The following is a 19,411-nucleotide window of genomic DNA, read 5'->3' as shown; positions in this document are numbered from 1 at the left end:
GTAAAGTAAAGCACACACTAATTAGTAATTTCAAAACCGTATTCCCCGGCAACGGCGCCAAAATTTGATACGCTAAAATTAAACTTTAATAAATAGTGTAAGGCGGTCGGTGTCAAATATAATAACCCAACAAGGTTGGGGTCGAATCCCACAGGGAATAGGTGTGAAAAGCTACTTGATTAGTGTATCACTTGACTTAAATCTTAATTCTATCCGGTTAATTGTAACAAGAGTATGGTGTAATTTTGATTTAAAGAAATAACTAATGTTGACATTTAGAATGTAATTAATTGGATTAAAGAACCAAGGTTGTGTCCCCTTCAATAAAATGTAATGCTACCGGTGTTAATATGATATATTTCTAATGGAAGGTCCTTTTTGATGTGCAAATGATTTCTAAATGACTACCCAATATTTTCCAATAGTTGGGTAGTATTTACTCTTTATGATTTTTCCAAATATAAAAGAGTTGTAATTAAGAACAATCAATATATGCTAAATAAAACCCACTTAATCCTAAGCGATTCTATTAAACAAGGGTTAACGCCTTGAGTCTTTGATATTTACTCCTACCAAATTCTAACCCACTTTCCCAAGCAAAGCAAGAATTTAATGGCACTTGTTAGTGTTTGCAACCACCAACAATAAATGAAGAATGAGAAGTAAATGAACATCAACCAACCATTATATATATATTCAATGGTAAACACCCATTAACATTACACCCATTTAGGATCCACAACCTTAGTATTTAAAGTTAGCTACTCATACTAAGATACAAAATGAAGAATATATTTAATGCCATAAAGCTTACAAAGTGAAAGATTCTTGAACCAAAAGCTTCCAAAAGTGAAGAATATTAAAGTCTTGTATTGTAGCTCCCAAAATCAGACCAGATGAGCCACAAAATCACAATAAATCTATTTATAGAGGGCCAAAAGTCGAGACAGAAAACGGACAAAAATGCCCTTGCAGGTCAAATATGCGACCGCATTTCTGTCGCAAAACAGACATGCGGTCCGCATTCTCTTCATGCCCATCGCACTTCGGAACCCTAGTTTCCAGGCCGTCGTCGCATTGTGGATTTGTGGTCCGCATTCCAGATATGCGATCGCATTCTGCGTCGCATTTTCCACCATCAGCATTTCTTTCCATGAGTTTGCGATCCATTATGCGGTTCGCAAACCTGTTATGCGATTGCATTTTGGACCGTATTTCTTACATTGGATTTTGGCCAACATTCTGTTTTGATTTGCGATCCTTTGCACATTATGCGGCTCGCATGTATGATTTGCGATCGCATCCTTCACCGCATTTCTACATTTGTGCTGCATTTTGCTCTTTTCTTGTCTTTTTGTGGCTTTTTGCTATTATTTCCATGCTCTTGGGTCCTTAAACCTCATGTACTGCAAAAATATTAAAATTACATAAGTAAAGGAGATAATTGCATTCAAAACAAGCTAAAATCTAAGCAATTTGCATTGAAATGTGTCGAAATTCTCCGGCACATCACTCCACTGCAGCAACTGGCTGGGCCCCCTCTGCGGGTAGTGCACCCGGAGTCTGATACACTGCAGCTACATATCCAGGAGCCTGAGCAGTAGGGGTCTGTGCTCCCCCTCCTGCCTGTGAGGTAGCTGGATCTGCTTGAAATAAACCAGCCTGAGTCATAGAATCCATGAAACGAAGCATACGCCCATAACCTCCTGAAATCCCGGTGTCGTCATAAAGTCTGCCGGGTAGGCTCAGCTGCAGGCACCTCGCCCTGCTCCTCGATAATAGGATCTCCCGCAAGATCTACTAGTGGTACTACTGGAATAACTCTGGGACGCCCTCGTCCCCTACCACGGGCCAGTGCCCTCCCCCGGCCTCTGCCTCGGCCTCGAGCAACGGGGGGAGCGGCTCTGCCCGGGTCTGGAACATCAGCCGTGTGTGTCCTCACCATCTGTGAGAGAATAGAAGAGGGAAATTTTGTATACCAACCACTGCACGATAGGAATGAATAAAGAGTAGTTCTTCCTAATACCCTATAGCCTCTCGAAGATAAATACAGACGTCTCCATACCGATCTACAAGACTTTATTAGGTTTGCCCATGACTTGTGAGACCTAGGTGAACCTAGTGCTCTGATACCATGTTGTCACGACCCATTTCCATAACAAGTCATGATGGCGCCCAACACCATTGCTGGGCAAGCCAACGCGGAAACTACTAACTAAACTTTCATTTACCTTTACCCCGAAATAGTTGAAATAATTCTGTAAGTTGAAATAAAATCTAAAACGATTAATAAGATCATTATAATCATACAACCCCAAAATAATACAGTCTACTAATGTGTGTGCCAAGACCTGGTGTCACAAGTTGTGGGCAACTAGTAGAATATACGAAAGAATCACACTATCCTACTGTCCGAAACAGAATAGACAGCAAAAATACATAAGAAAGACTTCTTCAGGCTGTTGAACGGCATGGAAGGGAAGCAGCTCACCGTAGAAGTCTCGAGTCCACTCAGAGATGCTCACCAGACTGATAGCCAGATACACCTGCCTCAGACCCTGTACAATGAAGTACAGAAGTGTAGTATGAGTACATAAACAATATGTACCCCGTAAGTATCCCATCTAATCTCGAAGAAGTAGAGACGAGAGGTCGACTGATACTTACTAGGGTCAAATGATGTGAGAAGAATTTATAGTAAGCATGGATAGCACAAGTTATAAGCATTTAATAATCATGGACTAACAGTTCTTTCCCAGGTATTATCATGGATATTCACCTATATCTCAAGCAGTTATGAAATTCAGTCCTCAGACAAATGCTAAGCAAAACATGCGCAAGTAACATCGTGGGACGTACGGCCCGATCCAACATATAAGTAAATTGTGCACTGCCGAGGGTCGAACGGCTCGAACCATAGATGCATCTATTACCCCACTCGCGAATCACCTGTGTGACGCGGTCAAATATAAATAAGCTCATCAACAAGTAATAATAATATATATCTGAGGAGTAATTATTCACAAGAATACCAAATATTCTCTTTTAAAAGATCAAACAGGATAAGGCTCCCTCACTAGTCTCATTTACCTTAATCAAAACAGTTTATATGAATCCGAATTTATCATCAAGTTACAAGAATATCACGCAGAGCATGCTTATGGGTCCTAGACTACCCGGACTTAACAAAATAGTCGCTACGCACGGACTCTCGTCACCTAGTACGTACGTAGCCCCCGCATACAATGGCAATTAATTCAATTATTATATCTATGGGGACAATTCCCTCTTGCAAGGTTAGAAAGGAGACTCACCTCGCTCCAAAGCGCACTTCCAATACCAAGAACGAGTCCAAGCCCTCAATTCGGAGACGAACGATTCCAAACTAGTTAAGCGGAGTAAGAACTAGTCAATATAGACTCACAAGATCGAATTCTAGCTATTTAAGCAATTTCCCCACCATTAACACAAGTTTCCTAAAATCCGACCCCGGGCCCACGTGCCCGAATTCCGAGATTTTTCGAAGGAAGTTGTTCTCTAGGTCCTAAGGATCAATAATATATAATTTCTAACTTATTCCATAACAAATTTCGTGGTTAAATCTAAATTTTATTAAAACCATACGTTTTTGCTCTAACCCCATGATTTCACCTTAATACTAGTGTTTAATCTACCTAAGACAATGATATTAAACTAGAAATAGGTAGAACATACTTACCACAAGATGCTAGGTGAAGATCTTCTCTCAAAAGCTCTAAAATCGCCAATGGAAGGGGGAAAAAGTGACATAAATGACTTAGAACCTGTATTAAATGAACCTCACTGCTTCAGCGATTTCCGCATTTGCGGTCCCGCATCTGCGAGAAATAGGCCGCATCTGCGAAAATGGGCCAAAGAGCTGGGACCGCATCTACGGTCTCCAGGCCGGATCTGCGGAGCCGCTTCTGCGGCTTGGGAGCCGCAATTGCGATTCCTGGGCTAGCCTGTCCTGGGCCGCTTCTGCGATAGGAGGACCGCATCTGCGGTCTCGCACCTGCGATCCAACAACCGCAGGTGCGGTTATGACAGAAGCAGCAGCTTCAGCTCCTTGCAAAATTTTGCACTTCACTCGAGCCTCGTCCGATTGACGCTCGGGGCTCCCGGCCCCGCTCTAACGTACTGACAAGTCTGAAATCACGAGACGGACCTATTCGAACCTTCGGAACACCCGAAACAACGCTAAATCTAGAAATCACCCCTTAAAACCAAATGAATCAAACTTATGAACTTCAAGTTCTTAATTTTTCTCCAACAGGCCAAAACGCCCTTAAACTACTCGGATTGACACCAAATTTTACAGGCAAGCCTTAAATGATATTTCGGACCTGTACCGAGCTTCGGAACCAACATACGAGCCCGATACCTATGAAATCGATCATTAATTACCTTAAAACTTCAGATTAACAATTTCTAATAAAAATTCATTACTCGAGCTAGGAACCTTGGAATTCGATTCCAGGCATATGCCCATGTTCCATATTTTCCTACGGACCCTCCAGGACCGTCAAATCATGAATCCGGGTCTGTTTGCTCAAAATGTTGACCAAAGTCAAACTTAGTCTTTTAAGAAAATCCTAAGGAATCAAATGGGCATATTTCACTCAAAACTCTTCCAAATCCCGAACCAACCATCCCCGCAAGTCGTAAATTAGCTAACGCAAGCACGGAAAGTTTTTATTTAAGGGAACGGGGTTTTAAAAGGCAAAACAACCGGTCGGGTCGTTACAGGTCCAATATATCTTGGACTCAATTTCCCTTTCTTCCTAAACCGCATTATGCCCTTCAAGGGGGAAACTTTCAACAATACCCTACCATCCTCTTCGAACTCCAAATCTCTGTGACGCACATCTGAATGGGACTTCTGGCGACTCTGAGCGGTTCCTTAATGACCTTGACTTTTGCCATAGCCAGATACACGAGGTTCGGCCCTATCAATTCTGCTTCTTTGATTTCAAACCAACCAATAGGAGATCTACATCTCCTACCCTATAGAGCTCTGAATGGTGCCATCTGAATGTTGGCATGATAACAGTTGTTGTAGGCAAATTCTATGAGTGGCAAATTATCATCCTAGCTACCCTTAAAGTCAAGAACACAAGCACGCAACATATTTTCAAGTGTATGTATAGTCCGCTCTGCTTTCCCATCGGTCTGTGGATGGAATGTTGTACTAAGATTCACCTGAGTCCCCAAACCTTGCTGAAATTTTTGCTAAGAGTTAGCGGTGAACTTCGCCCCTCGATCTGAGATAGTGAAAACTGGAGCGCCATGCAATTTGGCTATTTCCGTAATATATAATTGATCATAGTGTTCTGATATGTACGTGGCCTTAACAGGAAAGAAGTGTGCTACTTTAGTGAGTCGATCCACAATCACCCAAATCGGGTTAAACCTGCAAGGTGTGCGAGGTAGACCTACTAAAAACTCCGTGTTGATCATCTCCCACTTCCACATTGGAATTTCTATATTTTGTGCCAAACCACCGGGCTTCTGGTGTTTGGCCTTCACTTACTGACAGTCTGGGCATCTAGCCACGAAGTCCGTTGCGTCCCTATTCATATCATTCCACCAGTAGACTTCCTTGAGATCATGGTACATCTTCATGGAGCTTGGGTGCATGGAATACTTGGAACTGTGAACCTCAATCATGATTCTTTCTTGGAGACAATCTACAAACACACAATCGCCCTTGGTACCTTAGCGTACCATCATTCATGCCAAGAGAAAAAGCTACGGTCATGTTTATGAATTCCCTCCTTCAATTGCACCAGAAATAGATCATCATATTGCTTCTCTTTGATTCCCACCATGAGTGATGACTCAGCCCTATTTTGCACAATCACCCCACCTTCCCTAGAGTCCACAATTCGGACTCCCAAACTAGCCAATTGGTGAACTTCCTTGGCTAACATCCTTTGACAGGCCGCCAAGTGAGCCAAACTACCCATGGATTTTCACCTAAAAGCATCCACCACAACATAGGTTTCCTTAAATGATAGAGAATGTCGATGTCGTAGTCTTTAAGTAACTTAAGCCACCTCCTTTGCCTTAGACTCAACTCTTTCTACTTGAAGATATATTGAATACTCTTAAGGTCCGTGAATATATCCACATGGACCCCATACAAATAATGACGCCAAATCTTCAATGCAAACACTACCACCACAAGCTCTAAGTCATGTGTTGGATAATTCTTCTCATGGTTCTTGAGTTGCCTAGAAGCATAAGCAATAACCTTTCCATGTTGCATTAATACGCACCCAAGTCTAACCTTTCAAGCATCACAATACCCAACAAACCCATTTGTACCCTTAGATAAGGTCAACACTGGTGTCGTGGTCAACCTTGACTTCAACTCTTGAAAGCTCTTTTCACACGCATCTGATCACTGTAATTTAGCTGCCTTCTGCGTCAATTTAGTTAATGGAGAGGCAAGAGAAGAGAATACCTCCACAAACCTCCTGTAATACACAACTAAGCCCAAGAAACTATGAATCTCTGTCGGAGATGTAGGTCTAGTCCAATTCTTCACAGCCACAATCTTCTAAGGATATACCTTGATTCCCTCATTAGAGACAACATGACCCAAGAAAGTGACGGACTCGAGCCAAAAGTCACATTTCGAAAACTTTGCATACAACTTGTGTTGATATAGAGTATGCAAACTGCCCCGAGATGATCGTCGTGGTCCTCACAACTTCGTGAATATACTAGGATGTCATCAATGAACATTAACACGAAAGAGCCGAGTAAAGGCTTGAAGACTCAATTCATAAGATCCATGAAAGCTGCAGGAGCATTCGTTTTCCCAAAAGACATCACCAAAAACTCAAAGTAACCATACCGGGTCCGGAAAGCTATTTTTGGAATATCCTGCTTCCTGATCTTCAATTGGTGATACCTTGATCTTAAATCAATCTTGGAGAAGTACTTAGCACCTTGCAACTGATCGAACAAGTCATCTATCCTTGGTAGCGGCTACTTATTCTTGAGTGTGACCTTGTTGAACTGTCGATAGTCGATGCACATCCTCAATGACATATCCTTCTTCATTATGAAGAGAACTGGTGCACCCTAAAGCGACACACTCGGTCGGATAAAACCCTTCTCTAGCAAGTCTTTTAATTTCTCTTTCATCTCCTTCAATTTGTCGGAGCCATTCTATAGGGTGTAATTGATATAGGCTGCATGCCGGAATACATCGATACCAAAGTCAATATCCCTGTCTGGTCGGATTCTAGGAAGCTTATCAAGAAAAACCCCTAGAAATTCGTTCACAACCGGCATAGACTCAAGTGTCGATGCCTCAGCAACAGTGTCAGTGACTCGGACCAAATGGTAGATGCATCCCTTGTTGATCATCTTTGCGGCCTTAAGGTAAGAAATAAACCTCCCTTCGAACAACATCACCCCCGTTTCACCCAATGACTAGCTCATCTGGGAATTCAAACCTAATGGTCCTGGTTCGCCAATCAAGCTTGTAAAACCATGAGTAAAGCCATTACATCCCCATTATCACATCAAAATCCACCATTACCAATTCAATGAGATCGATTGTAGTGTCTCGACCATATATAGTGACAATACAATCCCTATAAACCCACGTGGCGATAATACACTCACCAACTGGAGTAGATGCAAAGAACGACTCACGAAGTTGTTCCGGTCTATCCTAAATACCATAGCAACATAAGGAGTGACATATCACAAGATGGAACTAGGATCTATAAAAGCATACACATAATGAGATTGGACAATCAGTATACCTGTGACGACATTTGGAGAAGCCTCTGAATCCTAGCGGCCTCTCATAGCATAGAACATACCGGGTCCTCCCATACCCTATGCACACTCCTAGTTGCACCACGCCCTGCAGGTGCTGGAGTACCCCAAGCTAGAGGAGGTGCTACAGAAGTAGAAGTGGCTGAACTGGTTGGCTGCACCATACCTCTACCAATATTCTGATGGGATGAAGGGCAATCTCTATGAATATGGCCTCTAACATCTCACTCGTAGCATATGGGAAGGTTCATGCGGCAATCCCTCAAGTGCACCTTCCCACACCTAGGGCATGAGGGCCTCTACTGCGGCTGGAACCTTCTACCTAACTAACCATGCTGATAAGACCCCCTGTTGCAGTGGCTAGGCTTGAAATTACTCCACTGATGCTGACCAGACCTTGATAGCGGTGCGCTGGATGAAGACTGAGGAAAAGACTGTGATGTCCCAGATGAACCTCCCCTGAATATTTCCTTTCCACCACTACCACCATTAAAGAACCACCCAATTTTCCCGCGGGCCAGTCCTTCTTGTTACTATCTCGCTCCATTTTGTTCTTTAGCTTCCAGGTCTTTGTGGCCTGAGAAAATGCCATCTTCCCATAGTTCATATTAAAATTCAAGGCAGCTATAGCGACCTCGTTGATAACCGAAGGACTAAGGACTTGCACAAACTGGCGCACCCTAGCCTCCATATCGGGCAACATATATACAGCATACTTGGAAAGATTCGCAAATTTCAAATGGTAGTCCCACACACTCATACACCTCGCTTCAAGTTCTCAAACTTGGCGGCACGGGCTGCCCCGGTCTCGGAAAGCAAGAAATGATCCATGAGAGCATCCGCAAACTCGTTCCACTTTGCTGGAGGCCTACCATCCTCACGGGACTCCTCCCACAAATCAAACCATGAATATGCCACTTCTTTCAGGAGATAGGAGGCCAATTCCACTACTTCTGTCTCAATGGCACGCATAACACGGAGAGTTTTATGCATCTCATCAATAAATTCATATGGGTCCTCCTCAGGCTTTGTACCTGTGAACACCAGGGATCCAACTGATGAAATATGTTCACCCCGAAACTAGCTATATCTCCTTGGTGGCTAGAGGAAATAGATGTAGCATTCAATCTCTAGGCCTGGGAAGACACTATCTGGGTCAACAACCAGATGGCTTCCCTAAGGTCGGATCGGAGGCTAAGGCTGAAGGTGGAACTAGAATATCTGTTGGAGGGGGAATCTATACATTCTTAGCAGGAGTAGTAGAATCAGGAGGTGTTGTGGTTGGGGGAATGTCCTTACACCTTGGGTGCTCACTCGCAACATCAGGTATTGTATCAACTGCCACTCTTGGGTGGCATTGGCCCTTTGGCCACTCCTTGCCTTCTTCTTAGGCGCCATGTACTAAAAAATTAGAACAACGCACGAGTTAAAAAGTGATAGTATTATAATCAGCTTTATCGCACGATCTAGAATATCAAAGAAGGGTGACATTCCTAAATGCCCAAGTAGCCTCCTAATAATAGATGTGGTCAAATTCACACCTATAATAAGGTCTCCACTAGCGCAGATCCAAGACATCCTAGGACACTTTAAAATCATAGGCTCTGATACCAAGCTTGTCATACCCTGACTTTGGGGAGCGGGACCGGCGCTCGATTGAGTAACCCCAGTCCAGTAAGCCTACTTAGTGCCTGCAAACCAACCATGCCCACAAAAATTCGAGAATAGATGTCAAGAGATAGACAACGAGAGGATATGGTGTATAACCCCAATTTAAATTACTTTAGGAACTTCATTTGCGATTACCAAAACATTACAAGTTCATAGTTTAAAAGTGGAAATACGTCTGACAACTACAACATTTTTTGTTTATTTTCCCCAATATAAACACAACCCACAGTATGACTTTGGAGCCTCTAAGTGAACATGAGTACAAGATGGAAGTGCCGATGACAAGATCACCGGCTATACCTTAAAATACAATGTACAGAAATCAAAATGACACAAGGCCTCGATATGGAGTAGGGCTCACCAAATCAGCAGAGAAGAGGGTATGCTACTATCAATGATCAGTGCCCCCTACTAAGGAACCACCTGCATCAATTAAAGATGCAGCACCCCACGCAAAAAGGATGTTAGTACATACGGAATAGTACTAGTATGTAAAGCTAAATATCCTCTCACGGAATGGAATGCCAACATAAAAGGAGAGGAATATGGAAGAAGTAAGAAAATTAATAATATTTAAATGCCAAGTTAAAACAAAGTAAACCTTCAAGTAAGCATTAATATTTTAAGGTTGAGAGATCCTTAGTATTGTCACACCACCATGCACGTGACATGGAGTCCGATCTCCGCTCGATCGGCTAAGACGTCTCAACCCAATGTATAAGGGTTGACATAGAAAAACGATACCACCATGTGTGCGGCATGGTATCCGATCTCCGCCCGATCGGCTAGGACGTCTCACGAAAATATTGTGTGGTTCGACGTGGTCTTTGCTAGCAATTAGTTCATCCCAATCAAAGGGAATAATATCAACATATCATAACGGGAATCTATCCCTCATTCATCTAAACGCCCGCACGTGTAGTTTCGGGCTTAGCCCTTTACAACCCACCATTCTCTGGTGACCTAACGATACTCCCAAAACATTTCTACATAAACGAAACATATATCTCATAGCCTTTCATAAAATCTTTCATTTCATTGGCCCGTTTGGCTATACATGATAATCTTCATTCTTGGCATGATGGTCGCGTTTCATATTTCATACTTTCATTTCTTTATTTTCAAGGATCATCGTAAAACATCAATATATAGAACATTCTTGAAATTATTGCTTTAAATACATGAGTAAGAAAAGCCTTAAACACATTGAATTTCTTCCAAAAGGAGAGCATAGTGAATTGCAATTGAAACATGAGTTAAGATCATAAGCATTTGCTACATCATTCATCCTTGAAATATTTGTCACAAGGGAGAGCATGATGTAAAGGAAATTGGAACATGACCTAAGTGCATAAACATTTGGATGAGTCAATCATTAGACGCAATCCGGAACAATAATAATAGCACTTAGACTAACCATACTTAGAGTTTACAAGGAATTCGTGGAATCCGATTCTATGGAAGGAGTTTATCCAACATACGTTGATTAAGATTTTCTTAGGATTACTACAACGTCCGACTACTCTTAGCAACAATCTATAGAAACATAGTCAAATTGAACCATAATTAGGAACATGCTCATAGGTTTAGCCCTTTTAGGCATTTCATCAAACATCAAATGTGCAAAATTGACTACATGGTTCTATGATGGAAATCCCTCACCCCATAGCCAATTTCAAACAACAACTTACCCACAGTAGTTCAACAACCTCCACACCACCTTCATCGGTGCATGCATTCCCAACGATTCACCCCCAACTCAAGAACCACACCCCACATTCTTTTCATACACCCCAAATTTAGAATTTAAGGGCGTATGACTTCCAATCACCATCCCATAATCCCCATCATAAAAATCATACTCATAAATTAAATATAGAACATTTCATGTGAACTAAGGATAAAGCCTTACCTCTTTGGTGGAAGACCTTGTGAGTAGCCTCCTTGAATCTTCAAGAGATGAGTAATAATTGAAGAGTAAGAGTGTTAGAGTTCTCCTCCCCTTTCTGTAGAGTGTTCCCACTCTCTAAAACAAACTGATTCTCCCACAAAAATGACCCCATTAAGTCTCATATCAAATAGAGTCGGGTTAGGGAAATTCTCAAAAATGACCCTCCGAATCATATCCACGATCACGGAATGCATAGCAGAAAGGTTGTGCGCTCCGCAAACTGGACCGCAAAATGGTCTCCAAAATCCGTTTTGGGTCTATTCATGTCTGCAACGGAATCACGGTTCATCGAATGGTTTTGTGGCCGTATATCGGGCCGCGAAATCTCCCTCTCAAAAATTTTATATTGATTATGCGACGGATATACGGTCCGCTGAACTATTCTGTGGTCACACATTGGACTGTGAAATGACCTCAAAATTGAGTTGTGCCTGACTTGTTCCGTGATAATTCAGCAGTTTGCGGAACAGATCTACGGTCGCATAATAGACCGCAGAATCGTCACTTACTGCAAACCTTTCTACCAACTCCATGATGCATTACAAGTCCACATTTGCCTACCTTGGAACTATAAAACCTTAATTGGCAAACTTTTACGGGGCCTTACAAGTAGCAAGTGTTGTAGTGGTGCCCAAAAAAGAACGAGAAACGGAGGTTCTGCATCGATTACAAATATCTTAACAAATATTGCCCAAAGGACTACTTTCCTACTTCAAATATTGACCAACTTAAAGACTCCACAGCTGGCCACGAACTATTAAGTTTCTTGGATGCATATTTTGGATACAACAAATCAAAATGGATCCAAAAGATTAAGAAAAAAACGGCATTCATTACTAACAAGGGGACTTACTTCTATAACATCATGCCATTTGGACTAAAGAATGCCATAGCAACATACCAAAGACTAGTCACTCGAACGTTTCGGGATTCTTTTGGTAAATCTATGGAAGTATACATTGATGATATGTTGCTAATATCAGTCCAAGCAGACGATAACGTGGCTCACTTGAATGAGTCCTTCGAAGTCCTTTGAAAATACAACATGAAACTCAATCCAGAAAAATATTCCTTTAGAGTCGGTTCAGGTAAGTTTCTTGGCTTTTTGGTTTCGAAAAGAGGTATAGAAGCTAACCTTGTGTTGATCAAGGCGATTGAGAATATAGCCAAAGTATTGAAAAACCAAAAAGAGGTGATGAGACTGACAAAAGGGTAGCAACACTCGAACGATTCATATCTCGTTCCTCCGAAAGGTGCCACAAAATCTTTGCAATGCTAAAAAAGAACAAGAACTTTGAGTGGACCACCGAACGCCAACAAACAATGCCAGACTTCAAAAAGTATCTGTCTAACCTGCCTCTCTTGTTAAAACCTAAATCGGGAGAACAACTTTTGGTGCACCTAGCCATGGCGTAACTGTTGTAGGTGCTATATTGGTATGAGGAGACAAAGATATGCAATCTCTAATCAATTATTTAAGCAGGGCACTAATAGACACCGAAACTAGGTATCCGCACTTAGAAAAACTTGCACTAGCACTCATAAATGGTTGCACGAAAGTTGAGACCATACTTCCAGTACCATCCCATTTTAGTGGTCTTTACTTTCCCCTGAACGAGTATTCTCCACAAGCCAGAGCTTTCTGGATGACTTGCGGAATGGGCGGTCGAGTTGAGTGCATACGATATCACGTATCAACCCCAAAATGCTATAAAACCACAAGTTTTAGCGGACATTGTCATCGATTTTAGCACTAGAATACTTCCCGAGGCGGAAAAGGAAGCAATAATAGCCTCCAAAACCGTCTTAGGAACCTGGACCCTGTATACAGACGGCTTATCTAATGTGAAGGGACCCGAGCTAGGAGTATTACTCATCACGTCGACTAGTGAGACAGTCTGGAAGTCGATCAAGTGCCATTCAATAACTAATAATGAAGCCGAATATGAAGATGTTGTCGTAGGATTCGAGCTAGCTCGGGGACTTGGTGCCAAACAGATAGAGTTAAAAAGTGACTCGCAGTTGGTCATCAATCAATTACTCAAGACATATGTGGCTTGAGAAACTCGGATGCAGCAATACCTGACATAAGAAACATAGCTACTAAGCCATTTCCAGGAATGGAAGGCAACTCAGCTACCCCGAGAAGAAAATGTTGAAGCGGATGCTCTAGCAAACTTGGGGTCAGCTGCAACCATCTCTGACTCCGGGGCAAGCATTGTCGTCAATCTATTAAGTTCGACAATCGATCCAAGTCAAAAAGAGTAAAATATTGCTAACTTAATTAGAGATTGCAAAATGGCACAATGCGCGAAGATAAGAAGGTTGCTCGATAACTCAGGGTTCGGGCGGCAAAATATTTTCTCGTCGAAGGATATTTGTACCAGAAAACTTTTAACGACCTATTGGCCAAATGTTTGGAACCAGGAGATATAGACTATGTGATGAGAGAAGTCCATGAAGGACACTGCGCTTACCACTCCAGAAACAGGTCACTCATTAGAAAATTTATCAGGGCAGGATACTATTGTCCTTGAATGGAGCATGATGTAGTTGACTTCGTCAAAAGATACAACAAGTGCCGACGATTCTAGCACCGGCTACACTAGCCGGTCGAACCATTACATTCCATATTATCTCCATAGACATTCATGAAATGGGGAATGGACATAGTGGGACCTCTGCCACAAGCACCGGGCTAGGTAAAATCTTACTTGTGTTAATTGACTACTTCTTGAAATGGGTAGATATAGGTGCATACTCGTACATCCGGGAAAAGGAAGTGATCGGCTTCGTGTGGAAGAATATCATATGCAGATTCGAGGTACAGAGGCAATTGCATGTGAAAATGGACCATAATTCATAGAGGCTAAAGTTACAAAAATTTTGAAGGTTGGTAGATCAAAAAAATTACATCCATGCCATATAGGAGCTAACGGACAAGTTGAATTTTCAAACAAAGTCCTGCTTAGTTATTTGAAGAAGTGATTAGAAGCAGCAAAAGGCAAATGGCCAGAGGAATTGCGTGGAGTACTATGGGCTTACCGCACAACGACAAAATCGAGCACCGAAGAAACCCCTTTTTCCCTAGCGTATCGGTCCGAAGCACTGATTCCGATTGAAATAGGGAAACCCAGCCTACGATTCACGCACGCAACTGAAGAATCAAACAATGAAGCAATCCCTTACAATCTAGACTTGGTGGAAAGATGAATAGAGATGATTTTTGTCTAAATGGATGCGCAAAAACAACGAATCAAGAAATATCAAAGCAATAAAGTCAACCTACATCATTTCAAGGTATGCGACTATGTACTCTGAAGCGTATTTGCAGCTTCCCAAGAACGGGATATGGGAAATCTAGGGCCAAACTGGGAAGAACCCAACAGAATCACTGAAATAAAGCACTTGGGATTGTACAAGCTTAAAGAAATAGATGGAAAGACAGTGAAGGCAAATTGGAATGCGGCATATCTCAAACGGTTCTACTTCTAAATTACGAAAGTTTTTGTTTCTCTATATTTTAACTTGTCTTTTGAATTTGCTACTTTGTACTAACATTTTTAGATGATAGTCAATAAATTGGTACGTCCTGGATGATGACCACACAGACCTTAGTGGCACAATTGATAAACCTCGATGGTTCTACGCCAAGGTCGAACAGTCTGATCACGAAAGAGACCGAGTACCGTTTTCATCTAAGAATACCCCCCATCCCCTCAGTTTCCTTTTGTAGAAAAAGGACATTTAGGAAAAATCACCAATATCGGATGGCAAATTCCAGCATTCGAGTCTTCATTCCTGAAATTCAAACACTTGAGGGGACTGATACCCCGTATAGGGTCCATCCGTGAACACCCAGGATCTGAAGAGCCAGAACAAGAGAATCTCAAAAGGTCGGGAAACGGATGATCGGAAGATCTAGATATTGAACAAAAGATTCACATCTCCAAAGTTTAGAAGACCTCGCAGAAATGTCGCAATCGAAAACCTCGAAGTAAAAGCCTACAATATTTTATAAAAGTAGACCTAAAAGAAAGGCACAATTGTAAATTCAAATCAACATAAGCCATCTTGGCCATATGTATAGAAATATACCCGATATGGCAAATGTGTTCGAACTCATTGTCCTATTCGAATAAACAACATTCCATTTCTTCATAAGAATTTATATTTCCTCCTGTTTTATAAATACGCTTTTAGACACGCCCGCGCCAAATAAACACAAAATAGTTGCTAGATTTATAAAAATAGCTTATATTGCTCTAACTAGAAATAATTGCTCCCAGAAGAAATAACTCTAAGAAGTTTCTACGTCTATAAAGACCAAACGCAAACTTTGACGGAAATATAAAGGACACAATCAGGTTCACAAGAATATATATATTTATATTTCATTCATATATCAAAAGGGGCCCGAAATCGGGAAGTACAAGAGAATGCCTAAGAAGAACTATGAGGACCCGGACTACAGTAGGGGGTTTGGAAGCAAAAGTAGATGGGGCATCCGGATCAACATTGTTAATGGCTGGAAGGGTCGAGGATTCACTTAACCTCCTCCCCCTCTCCGTCTTCATCATCGGAGCCTTATTCATCCACGTTAGTGATAAGCCACTGCCTATCGGGAGAAGGAAGGCCAAGTAATACCCTTAACTCCCTTGCCTCGGCTTCGAGGTAGGAAATCACCTATGGTATATCCAACTCACCAATATGTGCATCGTCCAGGGCATGAAGGAAAGTCCCCACAACTACCCAAGCCCGGTCCAGAACCATCCTCTTTTGCAAGTTCACAAAGGCTTCTGGAGCAGATTCCCAGTCAATATTATTGGCTAACACCCTTGACTCGGCCGCCTCCACTCGGACCTCTAGTCCCGAACCTCGACCTCCAACTGAGAACAACTTTCCATCATTTGCACCTCCATACTAGTCTTCCCGGTCAACTCTCCTTCTAAAGCTAAAATCCTCTCAGAAGACCTCTTCTGCTAGACCTGAAAGGCAGCCTCGCTAGCCAAAATTCCTTGAATCCTCTGATCAGCACTTCTCTCTGCGGCCTTCATCCACATACAGAGGGCTTTCTTCTCATCCTTAAGCTCATCGATTTATTTTTGGAGATTCTCGTTCTCGATCTTTAGCACCTTATCATATATCACCACCTCCTTAGTCAAGGCCATATCACCTCAAACCCTTCTTAGGGCCCCCGAGGACAAGGCAGCGAGCTATTTTAAAATACAAAAGAGAGAAAGAGGTAAGCGAATAAATTATCTACAACAGTACAAGCACAAAAGGTATGCCACAATGCAATCTACCTTAGCGCTTTCATAAGTTATCTGAGTCACCAGCACCTCGGCATTCCTGGACTCTATTTGAGCCACTCGCATTGGTTCAACAACTTACAGCCTCGAGCCCGGGATTCGTGAAGACATCTTTCCTACCAGGAAAAGAGAAACTAATGACCCTTCGGTCATCGGCTATAAGGGCATACAAAACCATCCGGAGTCCGAACCTGTGCCTCAAAACTATCCCTCGAATGGACCTTTTCATCCAAAGGTGGATTGCCATAGGTTGGTCAGTCTTCGAAACTTTGAGAATGCACTGCAGCCGTCCTACCTCAAACTGACTGGGCTACCCAGCCATCAATCCCTCCTCTGAGACTATTTCAACTTCCTATTCCAGCCTCAACACCACAAGACGAGGGACCTCCTCGTCAGAGTCGACCATAATGCGCTTGGATTGAGCTGGCCTTTCAGAAGCTTCTTCTTGAGTGGACTACCTTGTGGGACCTCCCATTCAGCCCTAGGGCACGCCGCTCTTCTTCTGGGAACCCGTCTCCTTCGGGTGACAACGGGAGGAGGAAGTACAATGGAAGGTCCAACATCGTCCCATCGCGGTATGCGGGGAAGCAGTTTTGGGATAAATATGGAGGCAGTGGCCACGGAAAGAAGGCCGGCTGGAGCTTGGAGTTGAAAGGGTACTCTCTTCTCAAGCCCCACCCTTATAGGAATTCCATTCAAAGTTAGCAACGGGAGAAGACGATAATGCACAAATACACAAAAAGGGATGGAGAAATTACCATGGTATAACACTCAGATGTCGCCGAGCTCACCAAGAATGAATTTTCAAATTCTCTAATAGTTATTCAAACTGTAGGATCTCGGATACCCATTCTTCAATGTCGAGCATTCATTCAAGAGGCACCACGATGGCTGCAAAAGCAACAAAGGTAAAAAATTAATCCAAGGCGAACTGCTAAGATAAGGTGACTCGAACACTCTCGATTGTTGTTCCATTTTTCTGGGAGCCTGACCCTGTTGTTTTCATAAATAACTTTGGTTGAAACTACCCAATATCTTTCGAACCACCAACGGTCAAAGTCATCTCCTCAATCAAATATCAGGGCCTTTGGCCCCCGTTGCAACATGTTGATCATGCCCCCTTGATAGATCTTGGGGGGGGGGGTAGAGGTGTAAAAGATGTTGAAAAGTAAAATTCACACCAGCCTTTTCGCCCGGTGACAGAGACATATAGTCAGTCCCCATATCTGAATTCCAACCAATGCCAACCACAGTTTGTACAACAAACATAATTTGGCAACCACGCCATCAATGGGAAGAGAAAATCATATAGTGAAGGGTACTTGGTGGTGAATGAGTGTCTGGGAAGATCACTAGTAAATCTCTTTCGCCCTCTCGGTAGAGATCGAGAACAAGGTTAGTCCGGCTCTCCCATTCGCAATCCTTCCGGACCTGGGGAAGGATATCGTTGGTGATGAGGGTGGGATAGTTGAACATGTGGGAACTCCGATCTCCCACCGACTTCTCTGTTGCATTGAAGTCATTATCCTTTCTCAATTCCATGGTACGATATCATGGACTGTCCTTTCAGGCTGAGAAGCCAGATCCACCTTCTTGGTGGTCCTTCTCTTTTTCGACGGTGGAGCGACAGTGCATACTACTGTCCATTCTATACCGGCAATTGTCAGAATGCCCTCCCGTGCATCGGAGGGAGAGGCAGACAATTATCATTCTGAAATATGATGATCCTGGAATCCATGAATCAAGATATAGCTTGGTTTTTAAGAAGTTTTTTTTGAAAGAGAGAAAGATGACAAAAACACAGAGAAGTCTTAAAAAACTTAGGGAGCTGAGAAGGATGAGAAAACAAGCAACGAGTCTTCCTCTTCATTTTATATCTATCCAAACGGCGCAGTCCCAAACACCTACAATCAGGTGCGACCGTATTAAATTGAAGCGACATTAAGCACAGGTACTTGAAAGGACACCTGACACGAACGACATATCTTTTCATTTCACTCTTTCCAAGGAGCACTATATCTAACTCGAAGGAAACAAAATCTGAACACGCATTGTTCGAATGTATCGATCGGGTATCAAAACCCATTGGCTATACGGAGTTGACACCATTTGAACACCACATATCGGTCCTCGAATATAATCTCTCGGAGACTGGTATGAATCCATTCGAGGTCTGAAAAGGCATAGTACGCACGGTTCGAATTCACTATTTATTGCAAAAAGGATAAAAAGATGGAAGGCATTTTCACAAACTTAACGAGATTCATTTCAAAAGGGTTACGACCCCAAACAAAACAAACACAAGAGGAAAACAAAATCAAAACAAAGAAAAAGCAAACATGAAACACTAACAAAAAAAGAAAAGGCACTTAAAACTTCTAAACCATAGGCACTAGATGGAACCCTCAGTGGTCCCCACCTGAGGACTATGGATATTAAGGTGCAGGCCTAGCAGAGGGAAGGTAAGAAGACGATGGACCGCCCAAAGAGGTCGAAGGGCCAGGGTACGAGCTAGGAGGTTCTCCCTCAACATCTTCCAGAAAGTCGGCAATCTCTTCACCTTCCGATAATCTTCTCTTGGAATCAACCACACTAAGATTGGATTTGGCATCCTTCATGACCTACCTTGCTTTCTCTATTTCCTCATCTAGATCGG

The sequence above is a fragment of the Nicotiana attenuata genome, chromosome 5 (assembly GCF_001879085.1).
Source record: "Nicotiana attenuata strain UT chromosome 5, NIATTr2, whole genome shotgun sequence".
NCBI lineage: Eukaryota > Viridiplantae > Streptophyta > Magnoliopsida > Solanales > Solanaceae > Nicotiana > Nicotiana attenuata.
The sequence above is the reverse complement of the archived record's forward strand: the minus strand, read 5'-3'. Positions refer to the sequence as shown.